Below are 23,392 nucleotides of genomic sequence, written 5' to 3'. Positions count from 1 at the left end.
GGCAGAGGATGACCTCTGTCTCCAAGGTCCCAGCCACATGACTTATAGACATGCATAAGTTTCTTGTCTGCCACAAGCCTAATCACAGGAAGAGCAAAATGGAGTAAAAATACCCCCATAAGCCTGCAATGGGTAACCATTTTAATCAGCTGCTGTGCTCCCCTCCCAGAAGTGTCTGTGACTAAAATGATCATTTTTATGAAGAACCCAACCTATAAACAGAACTAACTAAAGCAAGGGGCATAAACCTATGATTGCACATCTCACTTCTGCCTGAGGACTCTTTAGTAAACATGCAATGTGGTCAATAACAATAGCAGCAATAATAATCATAATTATTAATAATAATAATGATGATGTGAATGGATCTGCAGGAGTACCAATGATCCGTGGTTTTCAACTAGCCAGATGACACCATTTCTCAAACAAAAAAGACCATCCCACTTACCTCTGGTGCCATTGCCTTCATCTGAAATTGCAAACACTGAAACCTAACAGAGAAATCAAGTGAAGCAGGTTCAATGCCTACTTTCAGTCACCACATTTGTTAGTTCCACAAAACTGTATAACAAAATTTTGACCATAAAATATACTACACTATTTTAGCACTCAACATGTTTATGCTTGAAGCTGCCTCTTGAATTCCCAGGGAGGCATTAGAAGAAAATTAAAAAGCACAGCCAAAAAATATAACTGTAGTCAACCCCCACTCATAAAGTTTAATTGGAAAGCAGATATTAAGTATGTATCTTTATTACATTTTGAAACAATGAATAATATATGTTGTCGGCTAAAGACTCAGCTCTGAAGAGTACAGTGTTTTATTATTCAAACGCAAATGAAAGTGCACTGTATTACCAATTAATATGGGCAGTACTTTCTCTGAAATAAATAAATAAATCCACCAGCCTCAGCTGGTGATTTACATACTCCAGTACCTTTAATCACAAGCATAAAAGCAAGGGTGGGAAGAACAGTAGCCAAAGCTGTTGCCAGGACAACTTATCCCTGGATTTAGCATTATCATGAAGGGAAAACTTACAAGGAATTTAATTAACCAGTACCTCAGCCTTCCAGCCTGCCAAGCACTGCTTGCTTCCTTTCAACCCCAAATCCCTCAGGAATGGCTACACTACTGGTGGCTACACCAGCTCAACAGAGAAGCAGCGTGGGATATGTCCACATGATATCTTACAAGCTGGCATGAGCCTGCTCTGCCTCCTAGACCACAGCAGGAGACATGAGCCAGCTCTCATGCCAAAACCAGCTGTCAGCCTGGAGCCAAGACCCAGCTAATATATCCTTTCCTTTTAACAGCACATATTAACCTGAGTTTTGCATTACACTAATGCGATCACACTGCCCTTGGTGAGCCGAGTGAACAGGCAGAGCTCGCTTGCATCTGTCACTCTCTACAGTGCAGATTTAATCCTCGACATGTTCACTGACAGTGAGGTTAAGGAGAAAACCAATCTATCCAATATATTTGGCTCATGCAGTTGTGTTGGATGGCAGACAAAGGTGTGACAAAATACAGAGGAACTCCCCCGTGCTGCAGCTACTCCCTACTCCTACAGAGTGGAGTGCATCTTGTGCATCCTGCATTTGGATGGGAGACAGCAGAATTTCTCCCATCATTTATGACTAACCTTACAGCCTTCCTCAAGACTTGGATTGCCTCGTGTCCACACTGCTGCCGTCAGCAAAACACTGTTGTTCAGCTGGTGAAGCCCCATAGAGAGTCTTCCTACATTTGCTAAAAGGAGCAGGTGGGATACCTGATTTCCTTTCACAGTACCCTACCTGTTTCTTCTTCTGGTGCAATTCCAGAAAAGTGTACATGGAAGCATGTATGAAGATATGGCGAATTTAATTACACCACTCTTCAGTGAGTAACACATTATGGATTTTTTCACCTTAAGTGTATTGCAAATAAATTAATTGTCACATTATACTGTGTGGAACAAAGACATACACTGATGTTACTAGGAAATAACTAGAAACTGAATTTGTTTCTCCAGCAGGATATGTGTCTAAAATTAGTCCTGTTTATTTAGACTTTACACATTTTAGGCTTATAGACCTAACCATTAGAAGAACTACAGCTTCTTTTTCACTAGATGCTTTTTTTTTTTCAAATGTCATCATCCATTAACAAGTCCTGCAACAGTGTTTTGCCAATTATCAGGCCTAGCATAAAGGACACAGGCTGCATAAAGATGAACCAATAACTAAATTGTATTTGATACAAAAGGGTCAGTACATGGGTGAGTGCTGGGTGTACAAACAAGGCAGATTATACATAATCAACATCAATACCACTGACCCCCAAAACACCGCATAACCAACAATGGGTGGAACAAATGGTGAAATACAGTCTCCCATAGAAAGTATGAGAGACAACCAAGTCAACAAGCCAAATACATAAGACCAAGGAAGCCACATACTGAACCTCTACACAGCCCACACTGACAAAAGCCAGACCTGACTGGAGCCCAGTTCCACAGAGGCAGGAGATCCTTCCCCCAACAGGAAACTCTGCAAAGCACGTCCACCTCACAGACAGACATTCCCCCGCCTACAAGGGGTCCCAGCTTTTATCCCTCAGTGGGACACCTGACCTTTGTTTACTCAATGCAGGACACCTGGGGCTCATTTACCCAATGGCTCTGTCTGCAAGGCCGGCACCACTCTGGAGGGAAGCCTAAAAGTAAACTCACCCCCCCTTTGGGAAGGGCTGTGGGAATCACCCATACGTCAACCTTAATTTGGGACTTGGGGTTGAAACCCCAGCATTTCAAACAGGAACAATAACTGAGTGTGGGATTTTCAGACAGAACAAAAAATGTGCTGTCCAAGAATGGGTACCCATTCTATTAAAACATGGACCAAGGCTATACGAAGATTGTCCAATGTCTTTCCGGGAATATATTAAGCAAAAGATTTAATCATATTTATAGAAAATCTGTCACTGCTTCAGAGTAGCAGATCATTGAATCATAGAATTGAGAATCATAGAAGGATAGAAAGGTTTGAATTGGAAGGGACCTTAAAGATCATCTGCCATGGGCAGGGACACCTTCCACCAGACCAGGTTGCTCAAAGCCCCGTCCAGCCTGGCCTTGAACACTGCCAGGGAGGGGACAGCCACAGCTTCTCTGGGCAACATGTGCCAGTGCCTCACCTCCCTCACAGTAAAGAATTTCTTCCTTACATCTAATCTAAATCCACCCTCTTTCAGTTTAAAACCATTACCCCTTGTCCTATCACTACACGCCTTTGTAAAAAGACCCTCCCCACCTGTCTTTTAGGCCCCCTTGAAGTACTGGAAGGATGCTATAAGGTTTCCCTGGAGCCTGCCCTTCTCCAGGCTGAACACCCCCAACCCTCTCAGCCTGTCTTCACAGGAGAGGTTCTCCAGCCCCCTGATTGTCTCCATGGCCCTCCTGTGGACTCGCTCCAACAGGTCCATGTCTTTCTTATGTTGGGGGCCCCAGAGATTTATGCAGTGCTCCAGGTGGGGTCTCACCAGAGTGGAGTAGAGAGGAAGAATCACCTCCCTCGACCTGCTGGTCAGATATTCATTCAGACTTGTCGTAGATGGCGTGATTCACTTCACTTTTAAGAGAGAATCAACAGTATATTTTATTGATATAAGACAGTGAGTTAACAAAGTTCAATGGGAAATGCAACAGTGGTTTAATAAGATTCAATGACAAGATACAGTTGATTATTTACTGCATAGAGGACAGGACCAGATAAAACTGTCCAGGAGATCCTCTCATTGAGTTATGAGGTTCAGAAAGGAACCCCCTGCATTCTAAACTCCTTCTCAGATGAGAGTTTAGGTGAGGCTGGATCCAGACTTAGTCCCAGACTTGGTCAACAATTTATGTCTAAGGAATTACACACAGTCAATCCTTTATATCGCTTATATAAAGGATTTCAAAGGTTCGGAGCACGTATTCCCAATTCACTTATTGAGTATCTGATTCGATAAGGATTCTCTTAACCTCGAGGAGTAACCTTGACAAGTGTCCCTACTCAATGGGAAATCCTGTTGTGCGGCCTGCTGCCATGCAGGAGAGCTCAATGGGCCCTCGACTGTCCACTATTTATGGAGAAAGATTATTGAATTATAGTCATATCTGCATGCCAGCCTTATTTTGCTCAGCTGTTGAGCAAGATTTATGGCCCTTAGCTATTGTCTTGATATCTGTCTCCCCAGAGTCCAACTTAAGCCCGACATAGCTGTCATCACCGCCTCTGGTAGCTCTTGCTTAAGCAGAAAAGGGATGGGGAGAGCACACTGCCACAAAAATTCCTCACTTTTTCTGTCAAGAACTGAATTTGGTTTAGAGACTGTAGTATATCATCAAGATACAGGGGGAAACACTGCTCAGCTAATCCTATAACTTTTAACACCAGTTCAGCTACACATCCTTCCAACTGCAAGGGTTACTAGATAGAAAAAAAGAGCAGATTCAATAACAGAAGTTTGAAGAAAGTGAACCCATACTTATAAATGAACATACAGAGTTTGACAAGAGGATCCATCTTGGTGAATTTTAGTTGTCCAAAAGTTATTCTCTGGAGTGAGTTTTACTAGTTATTCTGTTAGTTATTCACTAACAGAGGCAAGCAGTTACCTCCAGAGGGAATCCACCTCTTTCTGAGGTGGCATATGAGATAGGTGAAGCCAGGCACATTCTGGATATGTTTTTCTCTCCCCACTGGACTCCTGAAGGAGCCTAACTATTTTGTGTTGGTATTATATTGTTAGTCTAGGTATTGGCAAAGCTTAAAAGATGAACATCTACAGAGCTAGGCAGAGGGAGTGAAGGGGTGGTGGGGTGAAGAGTTTGTTGACCAGTTCTTTTGGGACTTCAGAATGAAAATTTATGGTGAAGGTTCTTGCTGAAAAGTTCAGTGGTCATAAAAGATCTTATAATTCCTGAATTTATTCAGAACACCCATAACACATGCACCTGTAAGTCAGTTCACCAAATCACTGCTTAAGAACACTGATATTTAGCATACTATGATTTTGGCACTTTTCTTTGTAGGACGACCTATTGTCCAAACTAAGAGCAGTGTAGCAGAAATCAAAACATTTCTCAAACATTTCTTAAATTTGTTTTAAAAGGTCATTTGACTGCACATCCTTTTTCTTATGATCTCTTTGCAACAGTTTTCTTGTTGCCTTCAGATATTTACACTTTAGTTGGGATTTTAATCGAAGCCTGTCATTCATCTAAGTGAGACTCAAACAGTGAATTGCAGAGACTCATCAATGGATATGCATATACCCTCCGTATTAACAAACACACCACATTCACAGCTCTCTTGAATATTAGCATAGGCTTTCAGCTCACCATCAGTCCAGATCTTAGATCCAAGACCCCTTTATTGGTCACCAACTCAGAGTCTGGATCTTACCATGTGGTGGTCTCCTCCCACTTGCTGGCTAGTCTGGCTTGAAGATCACTAGAAAAAAATTGCATACACCCCTACATACAATACCTATAAAGTAATATCATAGAGAAATAAGAATAGCATTTAGTGGACAGACTACGTTTAGTCAGATAGACTACAGTGATCAGGCACAGGGCTGTGTCCAGGTCTAGTGCTGGGCTCCCAAGTATAAGCAGGACATGGACATACTGGAGTTAGTCCAGCAAAGGACCACAAAGATGACTAAGGGACCGGAGCATCTGACATACAAGGAAAGACTAAGAGAGCTGGGAGTTTTCAGTCTGGAGAAAAGAGGGCTCAGGAGATCACATCAATGTGGATAATTACCTGATGGGAAGCAGTATGAAAGACAGAGCCAGCTTTTCTCAGGACAAGACAAGAGACAGTGGGCACAAACTCTAACACAAATACAGGATATTCCACTTAAAAGCAAGACAAAGCTTTTTTACTGTGAGATGATCAAATACTGGAGCAGGTTGGTGAGAGAGGTTGTGGAGTCTCCATCCCTGGATATTCATACAACCCTACTTCAAGTTAGCAAGTAGATAACCATCTGGAGCATTGTTTTGCCACCATCAGGGCTGATGCTGCAAAGTGATTTTTTTTTTCTTTTTCCTCCATTCTGAAAAATAATAAATAGCTGTTTGCTAATCAACAGTTGACACCATTTTTACTTCTCTTTTTTTCTTTATTTCTCCCAGGCATTATTTCCATCAGTGTTAGCCTGTTTGTGCTATATGAAGAAAAAGTATTCAATATTATTTTCTCCCTTTTTACATTTTTCTTTTTTTTTTTTTTCAGAACCTTCATTAGCAATTTATCATTTAAAATGTTAAACTGTGGTGGAGAAAGAAGACAAGTTGTTTAGGTTGAGGTGAAAAAAGTGGATTTAAAGCAGCATCCAAGGAAGTTTTGAATTTCAATAATACCATCAAGCCATAAATCAATATATGGAGGAGAAAGAAACAACAGAGGTTTGCATGACTCACACAAGAAGAGAATAAAAGAAACGTCATCAGGCTTTCAAAACTTGACTTTTATTCTTCTTTTCTGAGGTTCTTTATACAGTCATGTTTACAACATACATTTTTGTAGTCTCTCATTCTTCACTTTACTTTCAAGAGAAACTTCAGGGATGCAAGTATGGAACAGATATTCTGTATTACTTCATCATGTCAGAATAACAATACCAACACATCAGCACTTCAAATACTGTTGTATGATGAAAACAAATTTTTTACAGGCCTAAGTGCTGATTAATAGTCTAATCCTTGTCTTTCTCTTGCTGTAACTGGCAAAGGCAAGGACTGAATTCTTTTAACATTGTGTGTCAGGAAATAATCGGTCAAGAGTCTTTTAATCATCTTTCTTTGTACTAACAGAGAATCCAAGCATTTCAAAATGTAATACTGACACCAAAGCTTACACAATGCATGTATTATAAATACACCATTCACAAAACTGCCATTCAGCATTCAGGCAGCTTATGGGGAAAGATGGAGTGTTTGACTGAAACAAAAATTCTTTAGGTACCTTCAGACTACACTGAAACCCAAGTTTCTGGAGTCCCTGTCCTGCTGATGAGCCATGGCACTAAAGCATTTTCATGTTTGGCCATTATAAATAATAGGTATGCTCTTCCTCCAACATGCTAAAACACCTTACCCATTATCTTCAGGGAGAGCTGCATAGTGTCTCAATAGTGGGTTAAATTATGCTTGATTCCAAAAATGAAAAATCCAGGGAACATCAAGAGCACACTGGGCCGTTTTCTCCCATATCTTTGATGCTTCTTCTAAGGGGAATTGCAAAGACAGAGCTGTAACATGTTGTTTACATCCCCACGCACTGATGGAAGTGACCTTGGATGTATCCTCTACAGAGAACTTCATGTTTAACAGTCACAGTTATTGTCTCTTCCCCTTTGTATGTCATGATGTACACATTTACAACATTGTTGAAAGTCCATAGAGCCTTAGTGATTGGTTATGTGATGCACAGAATGGTGATACACAAAGAGGTTGACCTAAGAATCCCATGTATTTTTAAAATTTATATATAATGTGTCCTCTTCTCCTCTGTGTAGGGCTCAGTGTAACAGTAGCATCCAGCCTTGGCTCAAATCCTGCATATTCTTATGCATCTGTTTAAATCTACAAGTCCTACTGTACTCAGATAAGGAATCCCAGAGTGAGGATCATGTGGGGTATTCATGATAGTAAAGGAAGGTAAAATCATCTAGATAACACAAGAGTTTGTCATAATCAGAAGAGTGGGAATGAATGCAAACACAAGTCTTTGAGAGCTCCCAGGAATCGCATGGAAGGTGTGGAAGTGCTCTTTGCCTATGGAGATGGAGAAAATGTAGATTTCATTTGAGGAAGAGTTAAAAGAATGTACAATTCCTGCATTAGGATACTCACTAATAAAGGGGGAAGACACAACCCTAGGCTACTGGATGGAAATGTCTAGAGTATATCTGCACATGCCTATGCTGATGGAGATCAGATTCACAGTGCTTCCATTAGAACGCGCAATGTCTCACTGTAATGTGTCCTGTAGCAGTCCTTCCTGCTTACAGAGCTGCCTGGCTCAGAAAGAAGACAGAGAAATACATGTTAGTATGTCTGTGTATATTAAGAGGTTTCGGATGTAAGATGAAGGCAGTGTCCAGTCTTAATACTTCTACATGGAGGTAATTGTACCTTTGACCTTAATTACCTTTTTCCCCACCTCAAAACCTCCTTTCATGTAATCTTTGTCAGACCATTCTTTTCTGCAGTCTTTGTCACATCTTGCTGCACTGTCTTTAAATGTTCCACTTGAGAAAGGAATTGCTGGATGTATGTAGAGGGTAAAAATACAGGAAGAAGAATGATGAACCCATGAACACAATCATTCAATAGGAATCACATGGCGCAACTGGCAGAGAGGAGGCAACACCAGAATCTTTATGTCTGGTGCACTTACCTGGTTACAAAGGTGGAGAAAAAGACCCAAACATATTGATGCTGCACAATAGTTAGAGCAGCTTTTAAGTTTGAACCTTTAGGCTACCAAAAAGATGGTTGCTAAGAGCAGTTGGCAAACAGGAGGAATAGACACAGAAAATAGGCAGACACAGCTGGCAGATAAAATCTTGCAGAAAATTTAGCCTTAAGTTGGTTCCTTTGCTTGAAAACACAGACCTACCTGGAATGAGAAAATCAGTCATACTGGCTGGCAGATGAGCATGAAGTGTCAAAGTGAAGGGAGAAAAAAAATGCAAATATTTTCTGGGAGAAACGCAAGAGATGTAATAAGCCTTCACATGTCTGTTTAACACGTCTGCAGGAATCAGTCAGTGCTGTGAAAACTGAGTTACATTAATTGAGCGTCTGGGCCAGTATGGTCAACTATTATTTTGTGTTCATGTAACTCTACCCTGAGTTCAAAATACCAACTATCTGCACACAAGACAGCTAAACTGCAGCCTGAAAAAAGGTGGGAATGGAGCAGGGGAAAGAAGCAACCAGCTGGTATAGGCAACAACACTCAAAAAGTGGCCAAAGACAGAAAATCATTGGTCTTCGAAGGAAGTCATGGGTTCATTCTGTGTTTTTTCCAGCATACATTGCTCAGAGCACTCACAATCACATATTCAATTATTAGCCCGACATGTTTTGTTCAGATTTAGGGACTAGGTATTTATCACTCAGATCAGCTTTACCATAAATTTACATTGACCTCAGTGGAATAATCCCGATTTATGTCATATTAAGATTTAAGAGTAAACTCTCAATTTTTAACGCCTCAAGTGGAGCATGAGACAAGGCAAAGCTAAGCCTCATAGCTGAGATTCACACTTCAAGGTGTTTGCGTGCTTTTGGATTGTCATACTCTGTTATGAACAACAAGTCTGCTTTGAAAGGTGAGTCAAAAAAAGAAAAAGTAGAAAAAAGTCTAGATCGTTCTGGATGCACTGGTCTCTGCTCTACCAAACTAGTGTTATTTAACACCTCAAAAGCTGATCTAAAAGCAAGACACACTGTGTAAAAAGGCAGAGTACTGAAGAGAGTAAGATTTGCTGTACCTAATTTTCTACTGAATTAACTTGTCAGATGTCTCCCGCTCGGGTTGTATCCGGGTTTATCGGGTGGGGATGGAGAGCTCCCTTTCTCCCTGTCTGTAATTCAGGCCGGTGTTGCAATGAACCGGTGTGGCCCATGCAGTGTCTGACCATTTGCACACACAGCACCTCCTGCAGAGCCCTGTGAGCCAGGCAGAAATTCAGCAATCAATTTTCATATGCCATTTGCAGCAGGGCCCCTCTGGGATACGAGACAATGGCGTTCGGCTATGGAAACACAAATACCTCAGGTGAAATAGCTTCACAGAACCTTAGCAAGGCACTAAGGTTTCAAGGACTGAAAATATGACCTTTCTGTCTTGTACCATTTTGGGAAATCAATACTTGCATGCTTGTTCTGCTCTCAAAATAAATATTGCACAGCTGGTTTTCTTTTTCCTTTTTTTTTCCTTTACCCATGTCTGATCTCCTGTACTCACAAGCAGCTCTGCAGTAAGTAGCTGTCAAACTGGGAAGTGCACAAGGCAGGAACCTCGGTGATTACAGACTCCTGGGCTGAACATCTGTGCTAACGTGTTTCCAGGCTAACAACACCTCCCTTGCACTATGTCTTTGTTACCTCTTCCCCAAAAACTTTTGTACTATTTAACCTATGTCACCTAAATTCATCAGGTTTAACTAATTTAACTAATTCTGCTAGACACACAGTAACTTCTGTAGAGGACATCGGAGAGACAAGAGTCTCCTTCCCTCCATTCTTGTCTTTCTCAGTAAAATCAGATAAAAGCTTTGATTTCCAGTCCCATCTAACTCATTGTGTCCCTGTGGCTCAGGTAGTTGTGCGATGGTTACCGAGAGCCTGCATCCCTGCTACACAGAGCAGTGCGTGGCACACTGAGAAATGCAATTCAGCGGAGCTAAAGCTGTCCTCCATTTTGCTCCCTAAAAAACTGTGCCTGCTACATAAATAGTGAATCTTCAGAATAAGGAATTTTTCTTTATGCATCTTTAGACAGTGCCTAATAACACAATAAAGCCCTGGTCACCTCAGAAGCCTCTACGTGCTTCTATAATATAAATAAATAATCATAAAAAATGAGTTGTCAGAGAAAGAGGTCATGGATCAGCAGAGTAAATCAAACTTTAACAGCCCATCAGGGCCAGACTGCCTAGCAACAAAACAATTCATCATTAAGAATTTTTTTGCACTTTATTATAAATTTAGATTTAAAAGAAATGTTGAAATCCCTGGGTCAAATTTTGCTGTTACTTTGGTGCAAACTGAGAGCAATTTATTGAATTCAATGAAGCTGCTATAAATTGAAGAAAAAAAAATTACCTCCATACATTGTAAAAAATAATATTTTGTGCTTTAAGTCTAGGGAGTATATACTACTGTTTTAAATATTTACTGCTATATAAATACGGTTATTTTCCCTAACAAATTATTGATTTGGATTTCTGTGTTATTTGCACTTCTTGTGCCACAGTCATTTCAAACATATATAAAGCAAAAGGCTCGAGTGGTCTGAATAAGTAATTGTGTTAGAAAGTTGAAACCAAACCAACAAAATCTTGGTGTTTTAATTAAGACAAAGAACTACAACTACTTAAACTATTAAAAAAAAAAAAAAGTCTAGATTAATACTTTTGAGACTTCAGGTTTTGCTTGTCTTAGTCTTAGTAAACTGATTTTGAAAAGTCTATTTGCTTAATAAAATATGTAGTAAGATATTCAGGAAATGTCTTAACTGTCCGAAATCCCTTTTCCTTCTGTCCTGGCTTTGGTCGGGAGTTAACTTTCCTCGGGCTGAGAGGGAGCACAACTAGAGGGCCAGGCCTGGATTCATCATTGGAGTATTCCATATCATGTGACGTTATGTTCAATATAAAAAGGAGGCAGCTGCTCTCTCATTTCTGCTTCTGGTCGGCAGGACCAGCGTGGTGGTGGGATCTTTGGTTGGTTGGGATGGCTGCTGGGGATGGGCTGCATTCCGGTCACCAGGCGGTCAGCAACCGCATTGTGTATTACCCATTTGGACTTCCTATTGTTACTGTTGTCTTGGTACTATCACCGATTTATTTATTTTTATTCAGCTTACAAATTTTCTTTTTTTTTTTTCCCTCTCCTATTTCACCAGGGAACCAGGGGCGGGGAGAAATAAGCGACTGGCTGTGTGGTGGTTGGCTACTGGCTGAGTTCAAACCATGACACCTACACATGTAAGTTTTTTCTTCTCTCATACACAGTCAGAGATTCATCTCATCTGTACAGTATATTACACCAAATCAACTGCTGGCTTCAGGTTTGGTTTGGCACCTCATCTTCTATGCAGTCTTGGTGAAGCAGCAGAGCTGATAAGCAGATCACCCCACAGGACTGCACTTTGTCAGGAGGGACACTATTGGATCTTGTCTAGGAACATGCCATATATATATATATATATATATCCTCCAATCTTTTTTCCTTTTTTCTGCTGTCACAGAATGATTTATAAAGCATCCATGTCTTCCTTAATAGGACTTTGTAGCTAGTTCTTGCAGATCTTAAAACCAGAGATGCTTAATAACTTTCATATTAGAACCTTGTCTCTTTTAGCTTTAGGTGTTGCTACATCTTGGCTGGCAGTTTTGGGTGTGGTACTCATCTATTTCTGTAGACTTTTCAGAAGGGTTTAATATCAAATTTTGACTATGTTGTCTGAATAATTTTCTGTAGGTTATGGCTTTGTCATCTGGCAGTGCTTAACTGACCTCTTTCCCTCTCCTTCCTCCTCTGCAAAAATAACAAGAAAATAAAATGGACTTGGCAGATATTAATGGTTTTCACGGTACCAGCTCAGCTTAGAGGCTTGAGATTGTCAATTTCATCTTGTCTTTGATTATGTCATATAGGCCAGTTTGATCAGAATATAAACTGTGTTTGTCTTTCTGATTCTAATTCCAAAAGCCTGGTAAATTTTTTGAATAATGTCAGAAAATAGACATCTGATTAGACTGATAAATTTTATAACATGAAGCTGTTCTGTATTCTGATAGGCTAGGTGATTTTAGTGCTTTGAGTGTTAGATTTTTAATTCTAAACAGAAGGTCATCTGCATAGATTAATAATTGGTGGGTGTCTGGCTTGTCCTTTTATTTGCTTTTTGCATCCAGTAGTGTTTGTTAATGTTTCTAGTTATAGGACAAGTAATTGCTTCTCTCTGTATACAGTTAGTGGCAGGGGTTTTACTATCACAGATCATGACAGATGGGCATGTGTACAAAGCTTTGATTAACACCCCAGATTTATTTTTAAAACCCTATATTTCTTGAGCCTGTAGCACAGATAGTCAAGAATGAGACTGACATTTTTTTTTCCTTTCCTAATATTATGTCATTAAGACTCACCAGAAGTCAGTATTACAGATGGCCTGTAATGGTACATATACTAAGACATTTAAAAGCATCTGAATTACTTAGGACCTCTAAGCTATTGAGGTTTAATGAAACTTTCTGAAACTGAATGTTCAACCTCCATGAAAATCTATAAGAGCTGATAAAAGAATTTAACTTAAGAATGACCAAAAATTTCTGTGAGTTTTCAAAAATATTCAAATAAGAGAACAGAAAATCACTCAAATTAAGCAGCCAGAAACAAGAAGTAATCAAAACAGAAAACCATGGGCACTTGGTGGCCATCTTAGATGGTGTTTGGTTACCTATCTCTGGAAAGCTTGATGAAACTCTAAAGCACCAAGAGGTTTCCTGGGATTTATGTTTCACTCAGACAAAAAATCAGTACCTTCTGCTACCTTGTACAGCATCTCAACAGCACAGAAAGTCTTGGTGACTGTTCACACAGCCCCATCAATCTGTAGCACCCCTTGCCAAAATCCCCTGGGGCATCCTACCTCGCCCCCTTGATCTCAGGATGAAACCCAGTAACTTCAGACACTTCACTGAAGAATGTAACCAGAATAAAGAAAAGAAGAGGTGAACCAGGAGTTAGTCAACAATTTTTAGTATGATAACCTAAAGTACTTATTTGGACAAATCCTTTTTTGAATCACATCTTCATGCTGAAGGTGTTCAAATCCATATCTCCTACCTCTTGCGAGTGTACCCAATCACTAGGTTTTCTAACAGCTGTGAAGGAAAGAGGGAAGAGACAATCTAACTCACGTTCATGGGAAGGTGGGCAAAGAAAGGGGTAGATAATGGGGACAAGAGGGTGGATCATGGAGTGCAGAGAGCACAGAAGGAGGAAGATTCTTTTCCCAATCTTTTCTCTGCCTAGTACTCTGATATTTTGCCTTGTAACACCATCAAATAAATGCAGTATGGTTTTTTCTTTATTCTCTTTCTGACCACCCAGGTTAACTCTGAAATGAACGAGGAGGAGGGAAAGCTGCCACAGGACTACCAGTACAGAAGTCCTTTTCACAGGTGGTAACATCCATGTCAATATAAACCAGAATGCACAGGAAAGGAAGAAGATAAGGAAAATAATTTGGAGATATTTCAAAGCTGAGGGTAAGGGGTGGGATTGTTGAATACACACCACTGAGCTTATTTAGGATAAATGAATAGAATTAGTGCCAATGAGCCTTTTCCCCTTAAGGGGTAACATCTGTGGTTGATTTATCTCTACATATTCATGGCAACCAGAACCATCCCAGATATCTCTTTGTCCTGCTAAAGCAGTTCATCACAGATGAAAGCTTTGCATCAGAATACTTGGAAATTTGGCTCTGGTTTGAAAGAAGGAAGAAAAATATATCCCTATTTTTCATCATATTAAAGTGGACTTTCTGCACTTCATGGTTTAAGACCAAATCAAACTGCTCTACAGATTTATGCTCACATAAATATAATCAAGCAAACGGGAGTTATCTTTTCCATCAGGTTACATACTGAACCTTTGTTAAAAGTTATTCACGACCTTTATCAAGAGTCAGATATAATTGTGACTCTGATGGTTTGACCCTATATTATGTTTATCTTTCTTCAGCAGGTATAACCCTTAGACAATCATTACACATAAAGATAATCAGAAAGAAAAATAACCTGGCCAGAAAAATGTCTGGACAGAAAAACGGCACTAATCTTCTGGCCAAATATCTTTAGGGCCTCACAAATGGCACTAGAAATCAATGTGTGGCCAACTGTTTCAAGCACCAAATCATTCTAATCAGGAGACTCCAAAGACCTCTCTCTAAAGCAGAACCTGTTGACGTCAGCTCTGTTGGTGGCATCAGTCAGTGGGATGAATGTTTGATTCAGTTGTCTAAATACAGGTATCTAGTGCCATCAGGATATGCCACCTGTCCTCCAGCTGCTCTTCCAAAAGTTACAGCTCTTCCTTAAATCTTCTGCCACATCTGCAAGTCCTCTAAAAGCACTGACAGATCAACGTTAGTAAGATACCCTATGACACCACAAATGACAGACAAGACTAGGCTTCAGAAGCCGTATTCCACTCCACTTCTCCTCTACGTAATGGAAGCTCAAGCACTGGCAGTACATGTAGACTCCTGCACATCGACATCTACATTTAGGTGTCCTTGACTCCATGTCTAGAAGTCTGCTCTATACTCCCAGAATAGGGACAATCTTGGACTCTATGTCAAAAGTACTGTGCAGAGATTGTCTCACTAGGTACCAAAAGTAGCATGCCCTGGTTTGCATGGAGTTTGTCCTGACCTAATTAGCCCAGCTTAGAAAAAATAACTGTTATTCCTGACTGGAATTTATAGCTATTAATGACTTTACTGCTGTCATGATTTAACCCTAGCCAGTAACTAAGCACCACACAGTCACTCACTCACTCCCCCCTAGTGGGATGGGGAAAAGAAGTGGAGGAGAGAAAGTGAGAAAACTCGCAGGTTGTCATAAAGACAGTTTGATAAGTAATGCAAAAGCCACTCATGCCAACAGAACAAAGCAAGGAATTAATTCACCACTTCCCATTAGCAGACATGTGTTCAGCCGTCTTCAGGAAAGCAGGGCTCCATCACTTGTAAACGGTTACTTGGGAAGACAAAAGCCTTCACTCTGAATGTCCCCTCACTCCTTCTTCCCCCAGCTTTATATGCTGAGCATGCCATCATATGGTACGGGATATCCCTTTGGTCAGCTGTCCCAGCTGTGTCCCCTCCCAACTTCTTGTGCACCCCCAGCCTACTCACTGGTGGGGTGGGGTGAGAAGCAGAAAAGGCCTTGACTCTGTGTAAGCACTGCTCAGCAGTAACAAAACCACCCCTGTATTATCAACACTGTTTTCAGCACAAATCCAAAACATATCCCCATACTAGCTACTATGAAGAAAATTAACTCTACTCCAGCCAAAATCAGCACACTGCTTCTTGTGACGGGTATCTCTGTACAGCCATTTATCTTACCTTAAAAGGCTAATCCCCTGATTCCAGGCGTCTGCTTTGATTTCATGACGTGCTGCCCTGTAATGTTGTATTAAATTTGATCAGTGAGCCAAAGTGGTAGCAAAGACAAGAGTTCCAAGGGAGATACACCAATCTGACCAGTGAAGTCAGTGTTGGAGTTCATGGCTTACATCACTATGCAGCACTCACTGTTCCTTTTCTATTTTCTTTCCAGACTAATTCACCCCTCTACAACCTGATGTATATCCCCTTTACAGCTCTCTGACTCCTGTTTCCTTAAGATCATTTCCTCTCATCTCCTCTGCTATTCCATTTTCACTGTTTGCATTTCTTTCCAATAGCACTTCTTTCCTCCTGCTAATCTGAAGGGAAGCAGAAACTCTGAAGCACATTAAGTTTGGCTCATTTAAGTTTTTTCACCTCTGCTCCTTATCCTCCTACGGATGCTGCTCTGTGCCAAGGGAATGGGTAGGAGAAGAGTAGGAGGAAAAGCTATTAGCATACACTGAAGCACAGCTGTATTAACATGCTCCAAAGCACCGTGTTATTTTGGTTGAGCAGGCTGGAGCCAAGATGAATGTGCTGTTGCATGGCATGGATATTCACTAACCTTGTATAACTTCTGAAGAAGGCCGATTCTGTTTGATTTCCACAGCAGCTGTTACTGTGTGACCTGCAGAATTATTCAAGCTCAGACAAAGATACTGAAGCAGAGTAACATCGCAAGCTATCCTATTTCTTTGCAGAGTAAGGGGGGCTCAGAGTGAGTTGAAATTACATTCCTGTGGGGGGAAAAAAAAAAAAAAAAAAAAAATTCATTAGATAATGTCTTTCTCCTGTTAGCTGAAAGAACTCTGAAGCTGAACAGTCATGAAAACCTATAAAGGGGTTCAACATTTCTGTACAGTGCAATGTAAAATAGAGGATTGGTCCAAAACTGGTCAGCAAGGAAAGCTCAACAATCCCTTTTTAGGCTTAAACGTATAATATTTTTTGTCTAGAAAATAAATATAATAACTACAGGAAAATGTTAATCATTAAGTGCATGGTTCAAATATCTACACAGAGGTGTCCAGTGCCATTTTAGACACCACTCGCCTTCAGGTACTGCTATACAAAGATGTTGTTTCCAATGCAACTCATGGCTTATCTGTGTCCTGTAGAGCATTCTAGAATTCTTTTAGGCAACAGTACTACACACCTTCGTTACAATAGACCTCGGGAGGTAATCTATACCAATGTCATGCTCAAATACTGAATAACTTCAAAAGTTACATTTTAGGAACAATAAGATGCACAAAAGAAGGTAAGAGACTCTGAAAGCTAGAAAAATCTCTCACTTCTCTGCATTTGGGCAAAACGCATTATTATATTTAAAGTAAAATCTAAAGATGGTCTTATATAAACTTAGTTTGGTATGTCAGTCCAGTGAAGTGTAGTGTTGCTTTCTTCAGAGATCAAGCCAAGTTGCAGAAGTCCAAGTTACTGTACTATTTCCAACAATGCACTTTATCCTAAACCCAGGGAGTACAGCTTAATTATCAGTGTCTTCAGTCTTCACAGAAAATGCCAGCAAAAACACAACATGGTGCCAGCACTAAAGAATTATGTCCCATTAAAATGGGATAGAGACCTTTAATTGAGTACTGCACAGATCTCAGGTGGTCATAATTTTAGGTTACTCTCTATCAAGATTATAATTCACCCTACTTAGTAGGATTTCAATAACTTGTAATTGGCATGGCAGTTACAGAGACAATAACATGCTAAAACTTTATATAAATGTGTTTTCATCACACATCTGAAAGCTCGCAGGTCCTATGCTTGCATAATACAAGCTCATGTTGATTAGATTCTTTACATCCCCCGAGTTTTCTTATGCCCTGTGTGTACCCATGTCAAATGCAGATCCAAAAAGCTTTTTTAATTTTAGACCACAATACCGACTGTGACCATTTGTCAGACATTAGAGACAGAACTAATATAGTACTCACATTCATACAGAATTATATTACTCCAAAACTGGGTTTCAGTGGTCTGTTAAAGTAAGGATGACATTATGTGCACTTATTTGTTTATATATGAATGCTGAAAAATCTTTTTCTTGTGTTGGTGATTAATTCTTTGATAATCCAATATTAATTTTGACCTCCACCTGGTATTAAAAATTTTGATGTATTAACTGTGTGAAAGATTGAAATGCAATTATTTGTTTAGGACAGCAAATTAACATTTTGATAAAGATGGATAATGCACAAGCAACTGCTTTTCAAATGTTTAATTTCAGTGATTTCCCTATTGGCAAGTATTTAAAACAGATACACAATAGGTCAGTCAAAAAAAAAAAAAAAATCTTTTTCTCTTCTGTTAAGCTATTTCTGTTTCCTTCTTTGTGGCCAGAATGAAAAGCAGAGAGTAAAAGAAGTTTGCCTATTGCTTTTATTTCTGGTCTGCCAGAGGGATATAGAAATAGACATTACATGGGAGAATCACAACACATTCTTGTAATTCTCCACAGATACACACAATCTAGAATGGTGGCAGCTAAAAGAAAAATTATCTCTGAAAATAACCTTAAATGTGTGCATATTTGGGTGGGTGTGTTTTACTGACTTAACCTTTTGGAGAGTTCATATTTACATGAATCTTTTATTTCTATATCAAGAGGCTAAAGCAAGTGCTGAATAACATCAGAATACTAAATATATTGTTTTATTCCGTCTTTCTGAAGCCATCAATACCCTCTGGTCCAGGAACAAAAAATACAGCTGAAAATACTCTCACATATTTGTGCTGGTAGTTCAAGCCATGGGGATACTAAAAAAGTTACAATCACAGGTATTTTATTTTAAAATATCAATGTCAGTTGCAACTTTAAATATCCCAACAGTTCCTGAGCTGCCTAGTCCTGAAAGAGCACTGTTTAACTAAGGGTCAACTCACTGTTAAAAACCCCCAGTGCTTCAAAGAGGGCAGCGTCTGCCTCCATAAACATGACCCTCTACTTGTTTCGCTGCCTGCTTCTGCTACCTGTCTGTCTTATTACCTCGACCTAAGAGAAAGGACTGGACATTTTTTGTACTGAGAAAACACCTGATAGTCCCTGCTGAGTCCTTTGGCATGCTTCTGAATCTGCTCGCTGCATTTTAAGTTCACCCTGCTTTTTTGAAGTTAGCCCTTCTCTGAGCACGTGGTTGGAGCAGACGACCTCCTTGAGGTCTCCTGCAACGAAAGTTGGTTTATGATTTGATGATTTTCAGGGGTGTTTGCATCTGTCTCACAAAGTATACCCTCTGGGAAACTTCAGAAGTTTTACTGAAAACAAACCAAAAGTATGATAGTTAGCACAGATGCCTAACTTATGTATTTTCATGCTATGATGCATTTGGATTCCCTTAGGATGTAAACAATTCCATATTTCCTATAGTGCAATAATTTTGGGGAGCATAAGTGTTACAACCATATAATGGTTCTTATACCTTTAAATTACCCAAACATACTCACAGACTGAATGAGCACAGTAATTCTCTTAGAATAGAAAAACATTTATGGCAAGGCAGCAAAATCTCAGAGATAACCATCAAAAACTGTCCGATGCTTACGTCATACTTCAGTTGCCTAATGCACAAGTGTCTGGAGGTATTCATGATGTGATAAGGTACCTGAAATACCTATCTACTTCTGAGAGAGCTGCAACTGGGCCTGTGGTGTACAGCAGCTGGCGGCCAGGTAACCTACAACCTCCAGAACAGCGCTCCACCCCTCTGTCCATGCAGTCAGCTGTCCCCCTTTATGTAGGGCTGAGTTCCAGATTAGGACACTTAAATGTGGGCATCTTAAACTGAATTTTAACTCCCTATATACAGACATCTGGTCGCATTCCTAATGCTCAAGAGTAGCCAAGACCTACAGGCGGGATGGGCAGATATGACCCAGCACCTGTGGGAGACGTGTGGCGTCTGACCAGGCAAAATGCTTTACTTTCTCTCAGATGATGAGTAATTTCTATTTTTAAGAAAGTGAATCAAACCATTAGTTAATCCAGTCAATGGTGCCTCTGGGGTGATTCGGTCCACTCTGATGAAGCACATGTTAGTGGGTCGGCTGAATACCTGTGAGAGTCCACCAACCAGACTCCCTGCATCTCCACTGACCATAGCAAGAGTTCATACAGCATGCACACATTAACTACATTACACCTTTCAGATACCTGAACGTAAGTGTCTTAATGGACATTGAATCCCATACTTAATATAATTTCTCTGAGTAAGACAATATCTGTATCTGATCAAAGCTAATATAACAACCACCCTTAAAACAGTAGGATCAGTGAACTTCCTGGTGTTATTTATAGGAATTGTAATGATATTTATGAGACGAGTTAAAGAATTAATTACAATTTAAGATTGCTCCAGAACCTTCTTAAGCCCATAAGAGTCCTGTGAACTTCAGTTCAAGAATCAAGAGCTACAATTTTTAAGAGAGGCTTGTAGATGTGTATGAGATGGCAATATTAAGTCATAATTAAGTCATAATAAGTGTGGGATGGAGCAAGAATCCTGCCTAAATTCTTGAGCAAGCTGTTAGTCCTTTATAAGCAGATCTGTAAAAGCATCACAACCCTCCTGACCTGAGTGGATAGGAATATGGAGGGAGCTGGTTCTCATGTATTTCTTTCTCTCATGTGCTTATAGCATTAATCCCAGCTTTTAGTCTAACATTGCTGTAGTCACTGTTGCCAAACTCTTCTAGAAATAACAAAAAATAACCGTAAGTCACTGTCCATTAATAATTTTATTTTGGCAATTTTTTAAAAATAATATAACAAATAAACCTCTTCCTGTCCTCTTATTTAACCCTATGCTTGAGTGCCAATTGATGGTCAGGCATAAATTAAAAGTAGAAATGATTGGCACAAGCATCTTAAAGTTCATTTTGCATTTCTGTACCACAAAAACTACAATTCTTTTCCTTTCCCCAATTCTGCTCTGCAACTCTGTTCTGTCAGCCACTCAAAGACCAAAAGTAAATATGGTCCCTTTTAAAAACCCTGTAACTTGCCATTTGCTCATCTAGGGATTCCCTAAAGCTAGACCATCACTGAAGCTGACTAAAATATAACAGTAACACAAGCTCTGCTCGTAGAAGCCTCAGAAATGGTAACAAGACCTGAGACAAAAAAAAAAACCCAAAACTTTTACCCACAAAATTCAAGCTCACATTTTTACATTAATGGTCTACACACAGTGCAAGGATAGTTACATCTCCATTATTTTCTCAACCTTAAACCTAACACTAACACTGGTAAAACTGACTGTTAAAGGTGACGCTTTTAAAATCTGACTGTCAGACCCTGAAACCAAAGGGTATAACAGTATTCTAAGCCTCACGTAAAAACAGAAATGTTTTTCTTTTCTTTTCTTCTCTGTACAGTCCACCATACAAATTTTAACTATTTCCATGATCATTTGTTTTATACTAACCATAGCCCTAATTCTAATCCTGTTCATTGCTTACTTTTCAGCCACACCATCAAGCTGGAGAAACAACAGTAAGTCACTTGGCTCATATACTTGTTTTTTTTCTGTAGTCTAGAAACTGTACCACAAAAATTGTATTTCTTCCTCATTTTCTGATCCCTAACACTAGCCTTAACCTTAGCTCTAGATTTCCATATTCCCTAGTCACTGGTAAGAATTAAATTTTAACTATGATCCATTGGCTAAGCAATTTGAAATTATTTTACTCTGAAGGCTTGAAGTCAGTCCAATAGTGATCTACTCTCACGTTTTTAAAATTAACATTAACATTGCTATAGCTATTTTGCAATCACCAGGCATAACTTGAAAGGAAAATACAATTATGAAGAAGTGGTATGAAAGCACTGTGGTTCTTATGATAGCAATATACAACCATAATTATAGCACTTATGTCCCTCATTCCCATAACTCTAACCCTAACTTTACTGTGCTTCTCAGTCACAGCTAAAGTAATCAGATAAGACATTATCTCAAAAAGACACAAGAAGGAATATTATTTTTCTTATATAAGATATAGCCATATTATATCATTTATGCTATTCCTTTTCATATTCAGAAAATTATCTGTTAAAAAAATTTCATGTGCCCTTGAAATTGTCACAAATAACAGTCATACCCCCACCTCATGTTCTCATTAACACCTGTTTTCAGCTTAACTCCTGGGTAATACTTAATCCTACCACAGAATATTACTGGCATTTCCTCCAATCCAGCCCTTATCCTTCCTACTGAAACAGTAACCCTTATTAACCCCTAAGATGTGGTATTTAAAAAGCTGCCCAGTAACCTTGGAGTAATCAAACAAAATACAGAATATCAATGTCAGTGCTCTTTCCAGTACACTTACCTTTCTGGATTGTGCCACACATACACCACCACCACAGGTATGTTTCAGTTCTTCCAAACCTGACTCTAACCAAACTTTTATCTATCTCGTGATCTCCAGACTGCACTAAAAGCCTGTTCCTCAATAGCAATGTTTGGCCATTAGTTTATGTCACTAATCATTTTATTATGAGGGTCTATTTAGAATACACCAATAGACCCAGACCTTTCTTATACTCTTTTCTTAAGGCTGCTGCTATCCTCTGTAGTTTGAAAGCACCCACAGAACCTTACATGATCCCATCACAACAACCAACCTCAGCAATATTTTGCCATTATCTCCAGCTGCCCTCAGAACTCATTTTGTCATGTTGACCATTCTGGAGTTCCCTGCCCCAGATCCTTCCCCTCAATGTATTGCTATCCATAACTTTAATTCTTGTTATTTACAAAATTCCTCAGCTCTCCTCCCTGTCTCTCTCCAGGAAATAAATAATAGCTAAAAAAAAAAAAAAAAAAAAAAAAAAAAAAAAAAAAAGTGTGCATTTTCCCATTTTCCTTTCCTGGATACTCTCCTAATGCTAAACATAAACCTCTCCTTTTGAAAAGAGTCTGGGGACCCCAGGAATTAAAAACCTAAAAATAAGTGATTCTTATGAACAGCAGCATTCACGATATCCGTAAAGTTTGTAATTAGACTGTGTCTAAAAATTTTCAGCAATTTTTTTTTTTTTCTAGCCATGGATCTAATTATCCTTCTTTAATAAACTCAGGGGACTCCAGGACTTTCCAGTGAAAATGGAGTGTTGAGCAGGTGAGGTACAGGTGGGGTACAAGAAGGAGTGTCTGGAGAGAGTCATGAATGAACCGTTGCTTTGAACATAGACCAGCCAAGGAAGAATGGAGGAGAGGAGGAATAGATTGGGATGACTTGTAATGATTTTAGTACAGATTGGTTGCTGTGAAATGACATGCAATAGGCCATAGCTTAGGGTTAGAGACTGAATTTTGAAAAGAAATAACAGGACTGAATATTAGGAAAAAAGACATTATGGGTCACTCCTTCAAACTTTAGCTTGATAAATCCTTCAGACAGCACA

Source organism: Athene cunicularia, assembly GCF_003259725.1.
Source record: "Athene cunicularia isolate RWA chromosome 2 unlocalized genomic scaffold, athCun1 chr2_part1, whole genome shotgun sequence".
In the NCBI taxonomy this organism is placed as follows: domain Eukaryota; kingdom Metazoa; phylum Chordata; class Aves; order Strigiformes; family Strigidae; genus Athene; species Athene cunicularia.
This window is presented reverse-complemented; position numbering follows the sequence as displayed.